The sequence below is a fragment of the Triturus cristatus genome, chromosome 4_2, assembly GCF_964204655.1.
Source record: "Triturus cristatus chromosome 4_2, aTriCri1.1, whole genome shotgun sequence".
NCBI lineage: Eukaryota > Metazoa > Chordata > Amphibia > Caudata > Salamandridae > Triturus > Triturus cristatus.
The window spans coordinates 206,836,336-206,855,757 of record NC_140586.1 but is presented as its reverse complement, the minus strand read 5'-3'; the positions used below and the strand labels follow the sequence as shown (position 1 = coordinate 206,855,757).

The 19,422-nt window shown below is 47.6% G+C and overlaps 1 protein-coding gene across 1 annotated transcript in view; it reads right to left on the bottom strand.

Annotated features, from left to right (window-relative positions):
• ZC3H7B (zinc finger CCCH-type containing 7B) overlaps window positions 1-12,258 on the bottom strand; it is a 174,061-nt gene extending 161,803 nt beyond the window's left edge. The window contains exon 1 of the mRNA XM_085601200.1: window positions 12,016-12,258. The gene's annotated coding sequence lies outside the window, so the exon portion shown is untranslated. The remainder of the gene's footprint in view (window positions 1-12,015) is intronic.
• Between the last annotated feature and the right edge of the window lie 7,164 nt (window positions 12,259-19,422).

Below are 19,422 nucleotides of genomic sequence, written 5' to 3'. Positions count from 1 at the left end.
TTTTAAACATCTGGGAGCCCACGGACCTGCCGGTAAAAGGCAAACTGTGGGCAACACTGGGGCTGGCGTTTGCAAAGCGTAACATTGCGCGCCTGTGGGGGGCGGAAGCGCCACCATTGGTTGGAGCGTGGAAGAAAGACATGGACTGGTGCATGCTGCAGGCAAAGATAGTGTATGTCTCGAGAGGTTGCCCCGGGAGGTGGGTGGCGGTCTGGTCTCCCTGGAATGCATACCGAGGCAACATCTGTGAGCCCCCAGTCTCTTCCCCCCGTGAGGAAATGTTAACCCAATGAAATGGTGAGAATGTTTTATCCTGCTCTGCTGTATCATATTACATTGCAGGACTGTCCACGGATCCAAGGCTGAACCACTGTAACTCTTATGACCTGAAACTGTGAAGTGACCAAACTGTTTATGTTTGTTAATAAAAAGAAGTAAAAAAAAAAAAAATATCAAAAACTCTGTGCAAAAATGCACAGAAAACCAACATTGTGTAACAGTATTTTCCACGCAAACAGTGGACATCCAAAAAACCTAAAGTGGAGCATACTGTATGGAGAGATGCTCTGAGCAAAAAGAAACTGCTCAGAAGCAACAGACACTGAACTTCAATTGCCAGAAATGAGCAATCGCTTTCTCGAAAGAGGATACCCTTCAGAAGTCATTGAAACTGCAAAGACCAAAGTCTGCCAAAAACCAAGGAATGAGCTCTTAACACCACAAAAAACAATTCCAGAAAGAGACAATGGAGATGATAAAAAACACGGTTGATCATAGATTTCAATAATGAAAATAGAGAGTTAAAAGAAATCATACAAAGAAACTGGAAAAGGCTGGTCCTAGATGAAACCTTGACAGAACCTTAAACCTAAGATGGACAGAATCTCGTCTTATCCTAGCTATTGGAAGAGAAAATCCTTTTGGACACAACTTGGATGCGGAACTGCATATACATCTTTAGAAATTTAAACCAATCCAAGAAAACGAATCCTTTTCTGTCAACACTCTCTCGTAATTGTTTTAAAATAGAAAGGTTTCACAACAAGTAAATCACGAAAAGCAGATAACATAATAATGAGATGATGGAGAATGATGCTTCTTTTAAATCATGTCAACTTAATTCACTAGCACTTTATCGATACACTTATATTGGAACTGACCGTTAGAACTAACAAGATGGAAACCCTGTCGAATTTTGGTAATAGGAAGTTTCTCTTAAACGTTTGCTAGAATTACAATACTGGAATGACATAGAAATCAATTATAATGTACCTTACTTTTAATGGAAAAAGAGAATGTTGACATTTAATGAAATACAATTGTAACTTCTCTCAACTTTGTCGTTACAATTGCACTGATCACTCTATGACATTGAATTCCATCAACAGTTGATACATGTATATAAATCTTATAATTCTTATGAAATGAAAACTTTTTACATCACCTTTTTTAAACTTTGTTAATACCAAAACCAACATGAATTCTTGGGGCTATTTTATCTTGTTGTACAATCTATGTATAAATTTCGATCACTTTTTTGGAAAATATGCACATGCACTTTATGCCATAAGAAAGAACATATTGAAACATATGGTATGTACTTTATAAGCACTTTCAAAATGACTGACAAAATTGCCACAGCTAGAATATGGGGATAAGCAGTCTAGTGACTTATTGCAATGGAAATCAATGAGGGGTTAATACACTTGAGCACTTTAAATACACTCTAGATGAAGGGACTCTATGGTCCAGTAGAAGGCTGGGAGCCAAAAGGCATAGACCGTCCATATTTTTGTGCACTATGGTGTATTAAATAAATAATCAAAAGAATACGTTTCATTCATGGTGCCGTGAATTCTTTCGCTGTGTGGAGGAGCGAGAATTGTGGGACATGAAAAATAATATATGCACTGAAAAATGTCTCTCTAAAAAAAAAAATGCTTGCGTGGTAATGTGCCAATAATGAGTAGAAATGAAATGTTTTTAGTAGTGCTCAATATTGACATGTATTTCATGCAGACAAACATAACTGAATTAACAATAAAAATTAAATGCAATTGCAAATTTATGATCTTCAATAATATTAACACGACAGTCATTCAACTATTCTTCCATGTAGGTCTCAGAGCTTTCTTTTCCTTACGCTATTGTAAAATCATGCGAGGCAGTCACTTAAGTCCTATGAGAACTTTCGGTAAAGTTTCACTTCTGTTCTAGCTAACAATAGACTCATTTCTCACTAGAAGAATATTCGATAGAACTGCAGCAAATATTGTTGCAAACCCAGGGAAAGGCACCTGGGAACGGACTGACTATGGACAAATACAAGTACCTCCTACTGCCGTGGAAGTTACTAAATGCTAACTAAATGGAGCATAATGAATTTTAATGAAACTTGCAAAAAGGATTAGTTAATTCATCCGGATTTGTATGATTTACTGACCATCCCATGACAGCCCACTGTGAATGACAAATTAAACCCCATGGACTGATGGAATTGATACATTAAGGGGTGTAAACCGGGAACATTTGGAGTATAAATGACCCATCTGGGGAGGAGATGGGGGCTGGCTGTCATTCACCTTTCCGGCCTGGCATGCTGACGGACAAACTTTGATTCCTATTATCTTTTCTTTATCCTTTTCCACTCGTTCATGGTGGAAATAGACTTTAATGAACTGAACCGTATTCAAACTGTGAGCCCAAATCCTGTGCTTTGCCGGCTGGCAAAGGTGCGCGGGGAAATAACCTTTCAGCTGAGAAATTATCGGACTCCTGTAGTGGCATGCGGTGCTGTAGCTCGGACTTGAACTGAATTACCTGAGGACAGACTTTAAGCGAACTGCCTTGCTTTAGTTTGTATGATTAATAACTGAATCTGTATTTTCCCATGCTCTCTATAGACTGAATCGTGTTGCTGAAGATGATCTATGCTAAACTGTGCGGTTACTTGCATTAACAAACTGTCATTAAATCTGATCTTGAAATGTATTCCTGATCTGTCTATGCAATTTGATGCATTAGATAAATGTTTTTCCTGAATTATCTTTATCAATTCTGCTTCATTCTTTTGGTCATATCTGTTATCTCAAGGAGTCTATGTGTGTGGCTAAAGAATGTTTTGTTCTAGAATTGAGACGGTTATGGTCATGTTACCAATTATCTATTCCAGGTCCTTATAGGATAATGGTTTACATCTTCCGAGTATTTTAGTCCCTATCAGCTCAACAAAAAAGATCTGTGGCAAGACCTAAGTCATGGTAATGGGGGGGTTAAAAATGTAAGTTATTATAAAATTAGGATGTGTTAGAAAATGGGCCTAGTGATATTAGGTTTATTATGAGTGGTAAGCTCTCCGCTGCATCATAACTTCCTTAGGCATAAAAGCAGGACAGAAGTCCAGGGGACACGCGGGTAGACTGTGTATACCCATTCTTTTCACAGGGTGGATGCAGTCAACCCTGCAGAGAGTTTGGGCCTCACAAAAATATGGTAAACTTGTCCTTGTGTGATTTTCAGACACTGGGACACACACAGCAGGGCCTGCAGGTTGTCTGCTTTCGTTGTGAGCAGCAACGTGCAGGTGAGGAATGGGTGTATCAGATTCCAGCTGGGCCCATTACAAACACCATAGTTAAGGAGACATCAGGCCTCCTTTTATTGGAATATCCTGGCTGGGAGCTATCTGGATCCTCACACCTAGATGCAATTGCAGTGGAGCGGAAACAAAGGCAAAGAGCTTATCACTTCACAAATACTTAAGAGAGGCATGCTTTTGACTTTGTCCAGTCCCTGCATAAGAGATATGCATTCATTGTACGCATATCAGGTGTGTTGGTCTGCCAAGTATTTACACAAATAATTTAAATACCACTATTTTTTTTTTAAATTTCTTTTATAGCGCTGTAGTCCTTCTCATCCCATTGCATGGAATCAGAGCGCCTTACATTCCACGTAAACATTATACATTGACAATAAATCATATGTGTGTAAATTAATGCACAGGATGTTACAAACAGCTGTGAGGGTAACAAGATGTAGGAGCAGCTTGTCCTTCACAGATCACTGTGCTAGTTTAGAAAGATTACAGTTTATAAACTGCAAATAACAAAAAGGATCACTGTCTTAAAAGCTGTAACCCACTTACCCCTTTAAATAAAATAATATAAACCTGACATCTGTGTGTTACATAATGTGCTTCGCATGAGACGTATTAACCCTCTATGCTACTTTGATTAAAAATCGGGACTAGACAAAAAACAGATATCTCCAGCAAATAAATGAACCTCCAGTGTTATCTTACCATTATTAATATTCCCTGAGATTTAGTTAGCATACAAAGATCTCTGCAGCAGGTGTTAACCCAAAAAGATATTTTAAAATGGAGACTTTGCAACCAATTAAATCAAAACAGATTTACTGCAATGTTTCTCCTTGTTGCCAATTTCGTTGTGGGAGGGTTTTAAAAAATAAATGTTTAAGTTGAGGCCCAGATTTTGCTCTGGGGTTGAGTCCCTTTTTTGGAACAACCCCACGGCAAAATCTAATTTGTTAAATGTTGTAATGCGCTCAAATATAATCATGCTAGACCTGCTAAATATATGTGTGATGTCTTAATATCTGACATCACTTCTTGTGATGTCACTTCCTGTGATACCACGTTTAATGTCACACACTGTGAGGTCATGTGCCATGTCACTTGCATACTACCTAACTTAGTTTGTCCCACTCCACTTCTTTTTTTAAGGAGTTGTGCCCTGCATAAAAGCATTCAAAATGTCCCAAAGTTAGACTCGCTTCTACCAGGGGCAGGAGGTTGTGTGTCTTACACCCACCGAGACAATAATTTAAATAAACAAGCACTGGCAAAGCCACTAAATCTTGCCTATGCGAGAACTATTGGCTTTGGCAAGGTGTTTTAATCATTTTGTACACCAGTGTGGCTGAAGTTCAGCATGGCTAAACGTTACTGGCATGGGTTAGATTGGCATGGAGTGGGGTAGAATGGATTGGAGTGGGGTAGATTGGAATGAAGCAATTTAGAATGAGGTAGATTTGAGTAGGGTAGATTGAATTGGGGTAGATTAGGGGTGAAGTGGGGTATATTGGAGGTGTCGTGGCGTAGACTGAGGTGGAGAAGATTAATCAATCAATCAAAGTACTTGTAAAGCACACTACTTACCCGTGAGGGCCTCAAGGCGCTGAGGCGGGGGGGTGCCGCTACTTCTCGAAGAGCCAGGTCTTGAGGAGTCTTCTGAAGGCGAGTAGGTCTAGGGTCTGCCGTAGGTGGGTAGGGAGGGTGTTCCAGGTCTTGGCGGCGAGGTAGGAGAAGGATCTGCCGCTGGAGGTCGTTCGTTGGATGCGGGGGACAGCGGCGAGGGCGAGGCCGGCGGAGCGGAGCTGGCGGGTGGGGGTGTAGAAGCTGAGTCTGCTGTTCAGGTAGGCTGGCCCGGCGTTGTGGAGTGCTTTGTGTGCGTGGGTGAGGAGCTTGAAGGGGATCCTCTTGTCGACGGGGAGCCAGTGTAGGTCTCTCAGGTGGGGGGTGATGTGGCTGCGTCGGGGGACGTTGACGATCAGTCTGGCGGAGGCGTTTTGGATGCGTTGTAGTCGTCGTAGGTGTTTGGCTGGGATTCCTGCGTAGAGTGCGTTGCCGTAGTCCAGTCTGCTGATGATGAGGGCCTGTGTCACCGTTCTCCTTGTTTCGGTCGGGATCCACTTGTAGATCCTGCGGAGCATGCAGAGGGTGTTGTAGCAGGAGGAGGAGACGGCGTTGACCTGTTTAGACATGGAGAGGGAGGAGTTGAGGATGAATCCCAGGTTGCGTGCATGATCGGTGGGTGTCGGTGCTGTTCCCAGTGTGGTCGGCCACCAGGAGTCGTCCCAGGCTGAGGGGGTGGGTCCGAGGATGAGGACCTCCATCTTGTCCGAGTTCAGCTTTAGACGGCTGCTCCCCATCCAGTCGGCGACGGCCTTCATTCCCTCGTGGAGGTTGGTTTTGGCGGTGTATGGGTCCTTGGTGAGGGAGAGGATGAGCTGGGTGTCGTCGGCGTAGGAGATGATGTTGAAGTCGTGGTGGCGGGCCACTTGTGCGAGGGGGGCCATGTAGACGTTGAACAGCGTCGGGATGAGTCCTGGGGGACGCCGCAGATGATGTCGGTGGCTTCGGATCGGAAGGGTGGGAGGCGGACGCTCTGGGTTCTGCCGGAGAGGAAGGACGTGGTCCAGTCAAGGGCCTTCTCTTGGATTCCAGCTTATTGGAGGCGTGTCTTTAGAGTGCGATGGCAGACCGTGTCGAAGGCGGCTGACAGGTCCAGGAGGATGAGGGCTGATGTTTCGCCGTTGTCTAGTTGGCACCTGATGTCGTCTGTGGCGGCGATGAGGGCTGTCTCGGTGCTGTGGTTTCGTCTGAATCCGGACTGGGACGTGTCCAAGATGTTGTTGTCTTCGAGGTGGCGGGCCAGTTGCATGTTGATGATTTTCTCGATGACCTTCGCTGGGAACGGGACCAGGGAGATGAGCCGGAGGTTCTTGAGGTCCTTGGGGTCCGCCTTGGGCTTCTTGAGGAGGGCGTGCTTCCAGTCTTCCGGGAATGTCGCTGTATCAAAAGGAGATGTTGATGACCTTCCGTAGTTGGGGTGCGATGGCTGCGTCTGCTTTGTTGAATACGTGGTGTGGGCACGGGTCTGACGGAGATCCTGAGTGGATGGAGTTCATGACCTTGCGTGTCTCGTCGTCGTTGACGTTGGACCAGGAGGTCAGGCGGTTGGGGCTGGTGGTGTTCGCAGGGGAGGTGGAGTCTGGCGTAGTCGGGGCAGTCGTGGTGTTGAAGCTGTCGTGGATGTCAGCGATCTTGCGGTGGAAGAAGATGGCTAGTGAGTTGCACAGTTCTTGTGAGGGCGGGATGTCGTTGGCGCTGGCGCTGGGGTTGGAGAGTTCTTTTACGATGCTGAAGAGCTCTTTGCTGTCGTGTGCGTTGTTATCCAGGCGGTCTTTGAAGGAGGATTTCTTGGCTGATCTGATGAGGTGGTGATGTCTGCGGGTGGCGTCCTTGTGGGCCGAGTGGTTGTCCGGTGTGCGTTCGTGGAGCCATATCTTCTCCAGTTTTCGGCATGCGCGTTTGGAGGTCTGGAGTTTGTCGGTGAACCAGGTGGCTCTCTTGCTGGCGTGGCTGTTGGAGGGTTTCTTGAGCGGGGCGAGGGTGTTGGCGCAGTCAACGATCCACTGTCTGAGGTTGCGGGCTGCAGCGTCTGGGCTGGTGGGGTCGGTGGGTGGGTTCTGGGCGAGGGTGGTGATCAGCTGGTCTTCGTGACTTTGCTCCAGCCGCGGCGAGGCAGCTGTTGGGTGCGTTGGAGCGTGGTTGGACTCTTGAAGGTGAAATGGATGCAGCGGTGGTCGGTCCAGTGGAGTTCGGTGGTGTGGTCGAAGGCGACGTGGGTGCCTGTGGAGAAGACGGGGTCCAGTGTGTGGCCGGTGGCGTGGGTGGGTGGGTGCGGTGACGAGTTGTCTGTTGGCGAGGTTGGCGATCAGGGTGGCGGAGTTGGCGTTGGTTGTTGTTCTCGAGGTGGAAGTTCAGGTCCCCGAGGAGGATGTAGTCTTGGGATGCGAGGGCATGGGTGCTGAAGAGGTCGGCGATGGAGTCGCTGAACTGAGCCCAGGGTCCGGGGGTCTGTAGATGAGTGTTCCTCTGAGGGTGGTGTTGGGGTCGGTGTGGATCCGGAAGTGCAGGTGTTTGGCGGTGTTGAGGGTGTCGTCTGCGTGGGTGGCGACCTTGAGGGTGGACTTGTGGATGATGGCTAGTCCTCCTCCGGATTCCGTTGGCGCGATCCCTGCGGGTGATCTTGTAGCCGTCCGGGATGCCTATGGCGATGTCGGGCGCCGAGGATTCGTTCCACCAGGTCTCGGCCAGGAAGGCTACGGCTGGGCCGGAGGTGGCGAGCAGATCCCAGAGCTCGATGGCGTGTTTGCGTGCGGAGCGGGTGTTGAGGAGTATGCAGCGGAGGTGGTTAGGTCCAGTCCTTGGAGGTTTGGTAGCTCTGTCGCAGGTGAAGCTGCAGGTGTGGCAAGAGAAGGGTCCGTTTCAGGGCAGCCTGGAAGCAGATGTGGTTTCGGCCGGCGTTGAGTGCGTGGAGGGTGCTGGCGTCGTAGCGGAGTCTGGTGTTGTGGCGTTCGCGGGGGCCATGGGTTCTGGCGCTGGGCGCGGTCCGGGTGCAGACGGGCTTGCCTCTGGCGAGCCTCCGGCGCGGTCGCGCAGCAGCCGCCATTTAAGGCGGGGAGGGAGGGAGGAGCAGCTGGGAGGCGGGACGGCGAATGGGCTGCGAGGGGGCGCGGCCGCAGGGGAGCAGCAGCGGGGAACGGGCTGAGGGGAAAACAGAAGAGAAGAGGGGGGGGAACGGACCGAAGCGAAGGCAACGGTACAGTACAGAGGCACAAAAAAATAAATACAGGCACAAGAGTTAAATACAAATGCAGGGAGACAAGTACGGAATACTAGACCAGCGAGGCACGGCAGACAGCGGGGACGAACTCACGGTGGAGTGGCAGCGAGGGAGGCGCTGACACCCAGGTGGAGCTGTGAGGCAGAAGGGGAGCGACCTGGCCTGCAAGCAGGGTCAGGGGTCACTCCTGCTGTCGCGCAGCGGCCGCCATTTAAGGCGGGCAGGGAGGGAGGAGCAGCTGGGAGCGGGGCGGTGAATGGGTTTCGAGGGGGCGGGCCGCAGGGAAGCAGCGGCGGGGAACGGGCTGAGGGCAGAAGAGAAGAGAAGAGGGGGGAGGTGGGGGGGGGGGAACGGGTCGAAACAAGGGCAACGGTACAGTACAGAGGCACAAAAAAATAAATACAGGCACAAGAGTTAAATACAAATGCAAGGAGACAAGTACGGAATACTAGACCAGCGGGGCATGGCAGACAGCGGGGACGAACTCGCGGTGGAGTGGCCGCGGCAGCGAGGGAGGCGCTGACACACAGGTGGAGCTGTGGAGCTGTGCAGCAGCAGGGGAGTGACCTGACCTGCAAGCAGGGTCAGGGGTACATTAGAGTTGTGGTAGATTGGGGTAGAGTGGTGTACCATATATTGGGGTAGAGTGGAGTGGGGTAGCTGTGGTGGATTGGGCTAGATGAAAGTGGATTGGGGTAGATTAGCATGGAGTGGGGTAAAATGGATTGGAGTGGGGTAGATTGGAATTAAGTAATTTGGAATGAGGTAGATTTGAGTAGGGTAGATTGAATTGGGGTAGATTGGGGGTGAAGTGGGGCATATTGGGGGTGTAGTGGCATAGACTGGGGTGGAGAAGATTAAGGTACATTAGAGTTGTGGTAGATTGGGGTAGAGTGGTGTACAATATATTGGGGTGGAGTGGGGTAGGCTGGGGTGGATTGGGCTAGATGAAAGTGGATTGGGGTAGACTAGAGTGGGGTAGATTGGAGTGCAGTGGGGTAGATTGGAGTGGGGTAGACTGGAGAGAAGTGTGTAGAGCAGAGTAGGGTAGATTGGAGTGGATTATAGTAGGGTAGAATGGAAGGGAGTAGGGGTAGTTTGGAGTGGGGTAGACTGGAGTGGGGTGGATTAAAGTGGGGTAGTTTGGGGTAGGGTATATTGGAGTGGGGTGGAATAGGTTAGATTGGACTTGAGTGTGGTAGATTTGAATAGTGTGTGGTAGATTAAAGTGAGGTGGGTTAGATTGGGTAGTGCAGAATGGAGTGGGGCAGATTGGAGTGGGGTATATTGGAGTAGAGTGAGATAGATTGGGGAAGAGTGGGGTAGGTTAGGGTAGAGTGGGGTAGATTTGGTGGATTAGAGTAGGGAGATTGGAATGGAGTAGGGTAGATTGAAGTGGGGTAGTTTGAAGTGGGGTGGAATGGATTTGAGTAGAGAGGGTGGGGTAGAGACGGTTAGATTGGAGTGGAGTAGATTTGAGGAGTGTGGTAGATTGGAGTGGGGCAGAGTGGAGTGAGGATGACTGAGTAAATTGGAGTTTGGTAGAGTGGAGTGGGGTAAATTGGAGTAGGGAGGAGTTGGATAGATTACAGTGAAGTTTAGTGTGGAGTGGGGTAAATAGGACTGGGATAGATTGGCGTTGAGTAGAGCAGAGTGATGTAGATTGGCGTAGAGTCTGGTAGAGTGGAGTGGGTTGAATTGGGGTACATAAGAGTCGGTGGATTGGGGTAGAGTGAAGTGGGGTAGAATGGGATCGGGTTGATTGGAGTAGAGTGTGGTAGAGTGGAGTAGATTAAGTGGAGAGGGGTAGATTGGGTTAGAGTGGATTGGCATGGTGTAGACTGGATCATAGTGGAGTGGACTGGGGTAGAATGGAGTGTAGTGGGGTAGAGTGGGGTAGACTGGAGTGAGGTAAACTGGGGTGGGGTAGACTGAGTGGGGTAGATTGGGTGGAGTAGGTTGGGGTAGATTGTAACAGAGTGGGGTATATTGAGGGACAGTGGTGTAGAGTGGGGTAGATTAGAGTGGGGTAAATTGGAGTGGGGAAGAGCGGTGTGGAATGGAGGGGCGTGGAGTGACATGTTGTGTTGCATCGTGGACCAAGTGCCGTAGAGTTTAGTGACATGCCATGCAGTGCCTTAGAACAGAATGGGCATAGACTTGAATGGTATGCCATAGAGTGGCATACCAAGATGCTTCATTTGTACTAATTCTGATATATTCTGAAACGTCAGCACAGTCCTTTTTTAGGTCTCGCCTGACCCAGCGCATGCGCTGGTCTGGCGAGACTTATTGAGAGGGCTCCAAAAAGTGCTACCAGGCCAGCCTAGAGCTGCAGTGCATGTGCGCGGGCGCGCGCGCCGCGCTTTACCGCGATTACTTTCACGATCGCATGGCCGCTGTGATGTTTGATCGTGATCACATTCACTTTCGCGGCCGCTTTGCATAGCCAATAGTTCTCGCTTTTGGTACCTTTATAAGTATTTAGTTATGCAACTGTTGCATAGCTAAACACTTATAAGGTCCCAAAGGCGAGACCTATTGGCTATGCCAATGCTTGTTTCTGTTGTGTGCTAGATAAAAAAAAAAATCCTACAACCGCTCCTCTTACATGGAAACCCAGCAGAACTGTCACATATTCTCTCACTTTGAAGTCAGAGAAAGAAATGTAAACACCATGCTCACTCAGACGACATTTGAACTCTGTGCACAGCAAATGTGATAAGTTAAGAATATGATTTAAAGGTATGTTTACAGAGAGCGACTCAGTGGAAGAATAACAGTAAACTAGGCTTGGGCAAGGGGAAGGACGAACTCAAGCCGGACAACCAAAAACAAATGAAGCCAGCAAATAGAAAGCCGGAAAATGCGAGTTACAAAAGTCAATGATCAGCAATGGACAGGATGCATTCACAGGTCACCTTTCTGAATGTCCCCAAGATGTCTTTGGCAAACCAGACAGTTGTGCTCTCTGGTAAACTTCGACCTAAAAATGAGATTGCAGAGCGTGCCCCCGGAGGCTGCGGTCTCCCCGTCCGACTCAGCCTCCACATCCCCGAGCTCTCGTAGCGCTTCGGCTAAATCTCGCTCCACCGCCGTCGCGGAGAAGCGGGTACCGACACCGCTACTGCCCCCCCCCCCCCATCCCATCCCCCCGCTCCCTTACTCGGGGTGCAAATGGCTGAAAGGATATTTGAGGGCTGACATGAGACACGGGTTCAAATCATGGATATGCCAAGGTTCAAGTGAGGTACACCTGATGGTTAAGATGAGGGACACATGAGGGTTCAGGTGAGGGATACATGAGGGCTAAAATGAGGGACACCGTGGATAAAACAGAGCCATGGGAACAGGCAGGTTGAAAGAATCCTCAACTCTGAAATGAGAGATCCTGGATTATGCACAAATAACTCTCAGACTCTGCTCCCTCTAGATTTCGGAGAGGTGGAGCAGGCCCTGCAGCCCTCATTTCAATGAGTGGCACTATGCATGCTGCTCTGCACCCAGCAGCACCCCCTGCTTCCTGTGTCCCTGGCACCAGGCCCCTCCCTCTTCCTGGTCTGAGGCCCTATGCACTCACCCTCCTGCTGCAGCGGGTAGCCGCAGGCTCTGCGGGAGATCAGGAGCCGGGAAGCATGTCCAGGAGGTGACGGCGGCTGCCGGCCTCAGGGCGCCTCTGTCAGTCTGTCTGTCTGCTGTGCCTCTCTTCCTGTCTGTCTGTGATGACTGCCAATCACTGGCCCGTTGCTTTCGCTTCCAGGTCTCAGACTACGGAGGCAGAGCCGAGGCCGTGTCAGAGCTCTCGGCTCCGCCTCCTGGCGCTACCTCTGCATCCCCAGTCCCGCCTTCTCTGACTCCGTAGCACCGTCCGACATCCCACCCCGCCTTCTCTATCTCAGCTCCTCCTTCTATAACTCCCCTCTCCTCTCAGTCCCTTTCCCAGATCCACCTCTGCTTCTTACTGTTATCTCCCAGCTATGAAGTCTGCCTCAAACTCAAACTCCACTACTTCCGGCAGTTCCGGGCTCCACCTTTTCCTCCTCTTTCAAGCTCGTGTGCCTAACAGATTTACTCTGACTCTTAGCCGGTTTAACTCCTCCTCCTCCTCCTCTCAGTTTCCCTTTCTTAACTCATAGCACCACCTTTGCCTTTCAGCTCCCTTGCTCCACCATTGCCTCCCAGCTGAAATTCTTAGACACCCCACACCTTCTCTGCTTCACAGCCCCGCCGAATCCTCTTCTTGCTAGGTTAAATTAAAAAATCTAGCTATTCTGTCAATAAGTTTCAATTCTTTGAAGGACATGGAGGACAGTATTATGCTTCTTTGCTGCTAACACAACAGCCAATGAAAAACGGTTTGATAACAAACTATATTTCCCATCAAAGAAGGGGTTTTCTGAGCACTCAAAAAATCCAGAGCTGAGGTCCTAGTTTCAACACATGTTCTTTATTAGTCATCCAATAGTCCATTTTTCCCTCACCAACGTGTTTCATCTAATGCTGACAATGTTGCAGCAGACTTCATCAGGCTACAAACAAATACAGTCACATTTAGGGAGAAGCGCCTGAATATATAAGATCTCGCCACGAGGGTCTGAGACCTATAAGGCAACTCGTTTCTCAGACGTTTAACATGATCTAACATGGTCCTATGTCTGTAAAGATTAATATTTTGAATGATAGTTAAAACATTTTGAGACCATTTATAAAGCCAATTGGTGTAGCAAAAGCAGAGTCCGATACTATTTTATATTGAGTCCAGATGTTAGCCAAGTCATCCTCTAACATGCATGTGCTGGTGTCATCATTTCTAATAATATCCTTAGGGTCATAATAGTGGTCAGTAAGAATGTGAAGACTTACCTAGTCTTCTGTTGTATGTAAACAATATTAAAAATAAGTTGAGGAGTCGATAAGTGTAATTGGGGAGAGGATGTGGTCCGTCGGCTGCGCTGCCGCCTCTGGTGCAGGAAACCAGGGTTCGAGCCTTGAGGTCGCATCCACATCCTGTGATTCTGGGCAAATCACGTAATCTCCCCGTGCCTGAATGTGTACTGTAAATACGGTGCTATGTAAAGTGCTCCAATACCTTCGGGTCGAGTTCCGCTATATAAATATGCAGCAAAAAAAAAAAAAAAATGTCTGTAAATAAATAAGAGCATCTTCTAAAACACTGCCTCTTCATTATTAAGTGTCTCTTTGTATCCAATATATAAAACTAAACTCTTACCTTGTGTCGCCCCACTAACTTGTGTGGAGTATAGGGCCCTGTGTGTTTGTCATACCATTCTATCTGTAGAGAAATATATATATATATATGATATTTGGACAAAATATTCTGTACCCATGTATCTATTTCTATAGCTACTGTCATTCTGCATACGCATGTCTCATGTATGGCCAAACAAGTATGGCCTCAACTTCTTCACGGACCAAACCACAGCAAAGGCCTCCCTCCCAATGGCACTCCAATGCTGCTCCCTGGGGAGAAGCCTTCTGCTTATGAAAGCAACAGGTTGGTCTTGGCCTGCATCATTGGTCTAGGATAGGACCGCTCCTATCCCTAGCTCAGAGGCATCAGTCTGCACTATGAACTGCTTGGCATAATCTGGAGCCTTCAGAATTGGTGCTGAGCACATTGCTTCTTTCAGGGTATCAAAAGCCTTTTGGCAACTAACTGTCCAGTTAACCTTCTTGGGCATTTTCTTGGAGGTGAGTTCTGTGAGGGGAGTCACAATGGACCCATATCCCTTCACAAACCTCCTGTAGTACCCAGTCAAGCCAAGGAATACCCTGACTTGGGTCTGGGTGGTTGGAGCTGCCCAGTCCAGGATGGCCTGAATCTTGGGTTGTAAGGGTTTTACCTGGCCTCCACCAACAAGGTGGCCCAAGTACACCACAGTTCCCTGCCCTATCTGGCATTTGGATGCCTTGACAGTTAGTCCTGCAGTTTGCAGGGCTTTTAAAACCTTCCCAAGGTGGATCAGGTGATCCTGCCAGGTGGAACTAAAGACAGCAATATCATCAAGATAAGCTGCACTAAATTACTCCAACCCAGCAAGGACTTGATTCACCAACCTCTGGAAGGTGGCAGGGGCATTCTGTAAACCAAAGGGCATAACAGTGAACTGATAATTCCATTAGGTGTGGAGAATGCTGTTTTCTCTTTTGCTCCAGGGGCCATGCCAATTTGCCAGTACCCTGCAGTTAAGTCAAAGGTACTTAGAAATTTGGCTGCACCCAATTTGTTTATCAACTCATCTGTTCTTGGGATAGGGTGAGCATCTGTCTTGGTGACAGAGTTGAGCCCTCTATAGTCCACACAGAACCTAATTTCGCTCTTTCCACACTCTGGATGAGGTTTGGGGACTAGAACCACTGGGCTGGCCCAGGGGCTCTCAGAGGGTTCAATAACCCCTAACTCCAGTATCTTGCTGACTTCAGCTCTGATGCTTTCATTGACTTGGTCTGACTGTCGATAGATTTTGTTTTTGACAGGTGCACTGTGACCAGTGTCCACATCATGGGTACACCAGTTTGTCAGACCAGGGGTCAGGGAAAAGAGCTTAGCATACTGTTGCAAGACTTGCTTGCAGGCAGTCTGCTTTGGGCAGAGAGGGTGTCTGAAAAGACAACTCCACCTACTGACCCATCTTTTCGGCTGCATGAGAGGAGGTCAGGGAGAGGTTCACTCTCTGCTTCCTGCTCCTCGTCAGTCACCATCAGCATGGTGATGTCAGCCCTGTCATTGTAGAGCTTTAGGCAGTTCACATGGATAACCCTTTTGGGTGTCCTGCTTGTGCCCAGGTCAACTAAGTAGGTGACCTCACTCTTTTTTTCTAGGATAGGGTAAGGGCCACTCCATCTGTCCTGGAGTGCCCTTGGTGCCACTGGCTCCAAAACCCACACATTTTGCCCAGGTTGAAATTCAACCAGTGCAGCTTTTTGGTCATACCAGTGCTCTGAAGCTCCTGGCTGGCCTTAAAATGTTTGGATGTCTTTTCCATGTACTCAGCCATTCTGGACCTTAGGCCAAGCACATAGTCCACAATATCTTGTTTGGGTTCTTGGAGAGGCTTCTCCCAGCCTTCTTTTACAAGACAGAGTGGTCCCTTCACAGTATGGCCAAACAGAAGTTCAAAGGGGGAAAACCCTACTCCCTTCTGTGGCACTTATCTGTAAGCGAAAAGCAGGCATGGTAAGAGGACATCTCATCTTCTTTTGAGCTTCTCAGGGAGCCCCATAATCATGCCGTTCAATGTCTTGTTGAATCTCTCAACAAGGCCATTGGTTTGTGGGTGGTAGGGTGTGGAAAACTTGTACTGCACTTCACACTCCTTCCACATGTGTTTTAGGTAAGCAGACATGAAGTTGGAACCTCTGTCCAAAAGCACCTCCTTAGGAAACCCTACTCTGATGAAGATACCAATGAGGGCCTTGGCTACTGCAGGAGCTGTAGTAGTCCTAAGGGGAATTGCTTCAGGGTACCTATTGGCATGATCCACTACCACTAGAATGAATTTGTTCCCTGATGCTGTGGGAGGTGCAAGTGGACCCACTATGTCTACACCCAGCCTTTCAAAGGGAACCCCTACCACAGGCAGTGGTATCAGGGGGCCTTTGGGTGACCACCTGTCTTGTCACTGGCTTGACAGGTAACACAGGAACTGATAAACTCCTTTACCTTTTGGTGCATCTGGGGCCAGTAAAAGTGGCTAACTAGCCTTTCCCAAGTCTTGATTTGGCCTAGATGTCCAGCTAGGGGGATGTCATGAGCTAAAGTTAGGAGGAACTCCGTGTACTTCTGTGGCCCTACCACTCTCCTGGTGGCTCCAGGATTGGGGTCTCTTGCCTCAGTGTACAGTTATCCCTCTTCCCAATAAACTCTGTGGGTACCACTGACAACTCCCTTTGCTTCTGAAACAGCTTGCTGCCTCAGGCTTTCAAGAGTGGGACAGTCTTGCTGCCCCTGGCACAGCTCTTCCCTAGAGGGTCCCCCTGGGCCCAAGAGATCAACCTGGTAAGGGTCAAGCTCCATAGGCTCAGTTCCCTCTGGGGTGTCCAAGTCCTCTCCCTGAGGAGAGGGGTCCTGATCCTTATGCTGAACGAAAGCTAGTTCCCCAGTCTTCTTACATTTTCTCTTGATAGGTTGGGCCATTCTTTCAGGCTCCAACACTTCTTTTTCACCCTGCCTTTTGCTCTGTGCTCTTGTTTTTACACACACCAATTCAGAGATATCCAGCATTGCTGCATGGGGTTTTAGTTCAACCTCAGCCCAGGCTGAGGTTTCCAGGTCATTGCCAAGCAGACATGCAGCTGGTAGCTTTGGATAGACCACTACCTGTTTCAGGCCAGTAAACCCCCCCAGTCTAATATCACCATAGCCATTGCATGGTTAGTAGTAACACTGTCAGCATTGGTGACTGGATAAGTACCCCCAATCAAATATTGCTCAGGGGAAACCAGTGTGTATCTCACCATAGTGACACTGGCACCTGTATCCCTCAGAGCCTCTATCCTAGTTCCATTAATCCAATGGTATTGTAAGTATTTCTTTAAGTTGGGTGGCCACACAGCTACAGTGGCAAACTCAACTTCCACCTCTGAAACACTGCAACCGCTTCAGTGTGCAACCTGATTTGCTCTGGGCACACTGTTGATCCTATCTGGAGACTTGCTACACCAGGAGTAGCTGTAGCTGTAGGACTAGGGACCGTTTTGCTAGGGCAAGCATTGTCTCCAGTTAAGTGTCCCAACTTCTTACAGTTGTTACACCAGGGCTTTGCAGGATTAAAGTTCTTTACCCTATATGGTTTTGGAATGTAGGGAAGATTTTGGGACCCACCCCCCTGTGCAGGGTTTTGGGGCCCTTAAGAAGACTCAGACTTTTTATCTTGGGGATTATCACCACCTTTCCCTTGGGGAGGTTTTGTAACCCCTTTCTTTTGGTCACCCCCAGTGGTTGTCTTGGTCACTCTAGTCTTGACCCAGTGGTCTGCCTTCTTTCCCAATTCTTGGAGAGATATTAGACCTAGGTCTATCAAATGCTGATGTAACTGTTTATTCGTGCAATTACTTAAAATATGTTCCTTCATAAACAAATTGTAAAGTTCAGTAAAGTCATACACATTGTGTCCAGTTACCAACCATCTAGTGTCTTTACTGAGTAGTCTACAAAATCAATCCAGGACTGGTTTTGGGTTTTGTAAGCCCCCCTGAATCTAATTCTGTACTCCTCAGTTGTAAGTCCAAATCCCTCAATCAGAGTTCTCTTCATGAGATCATATGACCCAGCATCTGGCCCAGAAAGGGTCAGGAGTCTGTCTCTGCAGTTACCAGAGAACAGTTCCCACGGGAGTGCCCCCCAGAGAGGTTTCTTCACCTCTCTCATGTCACAAGCCCTCTCAAAGGCTGACAACCATTTAGTGATGTCTTCACCCTCCTCAAATTTAGGGACAATCCCTTTGGGGATTTTAGGATCATAAGATTACTCTTTATCCTTATTCTAATTGCTGCCACTATTGATGGGTGCTAAACCCATCTCTTTTCTCTCTTTCTCTAGAGCCAGGAGTCTGGACTCTAGATCCAGTCTTTTGGCCAGCCTTGCTAAAAAGCTGTCCTCCTCATTGAGGCTGTCCTCAATGTCCTCACCAGAACCTGAGTCACCTGTGTAGCCCCTAGGTCCCCATGGGTTGATTCTTGGAAGTTAGGGAACAGGGTTCCTTTCTTCCCTAGGAAGTGGTGGAGGTCGGTACCTTTCTCCATCCCCCTCACCTCCTTCTCCCTCTGACTGGTCATCACCATTTTCAGAGGGGTGGGCCTTTGAATACTCAGCCATCAGCTCCTGGAGCTTTTGTTTGGTTGGATGAGGGCCCATTGGTATATTTTTAATTTTAAAATTTTAAATAAGGACCTTAATTCCTTGAAAGACAAGTGAAGGTAAGGGGTGAGGTCAAGCTCCTCAACCATGTTCTGTATGTCATTATGGTTATCTTCACTAATAGCTGGGTTCTTATTTTGAGTCATTCTAACAAAAAAGTTCTAACCCCTCTACCCTTGACTACAGTGACTTTTTATTTTCTAAAATTCTAAAGGGACTTAAGCAAAGCTCTAACAAGACTTTTAGTATTTTGGCAAAAAAACAATTTGGAAAATCTGAATTCTAAAGGCAATTTAAGAGTTATGTCATGTGATCAGGTGGTAACCAAGTAGTCCAACAAATGCAAGTTGTATATCCCACCGCTGCCACCAATGTAGGGAACTGGCTCTATATATACTACACCAAAATGAGGTGTAGTGTGTATAGAGTCCAGGTGACCCCAGAGGGAGGCAGAGGTTAAAGTTAGATAGAACCTTACTCTCTATTTGGGGTAGAGTGGTCGAGCAGTAAGGCAGTATCAGAGGACAGTGTTAAGCATTTGATGAACACAGTCAGCAAATGATTTCACACACTAAAGAACTGAACTCTAGGCCAATTGTTTTTGTATAAAAAAATATACTGTTGTTTTATTTTTAGAACCAAGCAAGCCTGGCACATGTAAGCATTACATACTTTACAGTAATAAGTTGCTCAATGTAGAACAGTTTGAAAATGCAATAGAACTTGTACTTTGTTTGATTTACAGGGGATGCAGTAGGTTGCAACACTTAGCGAATACAGTACATGGAAATGAATAGACTTTTTCAGTAAATTACAGGTAAGTTACTTTTTACGTTACTTTTCTAACTCAGTGCTGGATACCTAGATTCAGCACTGGGACATTTCTGTAAACAAGTAAGAAAATACGTTTTGGTTATGCATGCGATTTTTAAAGAATATTTTTGGATTTCAAAACTCCACACTTAAAAACCTTTTGGAAGAAAATAGTCAATGTTATGCTACGGAGGAAAAACAGGTTATCGGTTCACAGGTAAGTTATCGACTGTGGGAATTAGGTTCTGGGGTTAGACTCAGGGGTCCCCCAGGGTCAGTGATGCACTGTTGTTT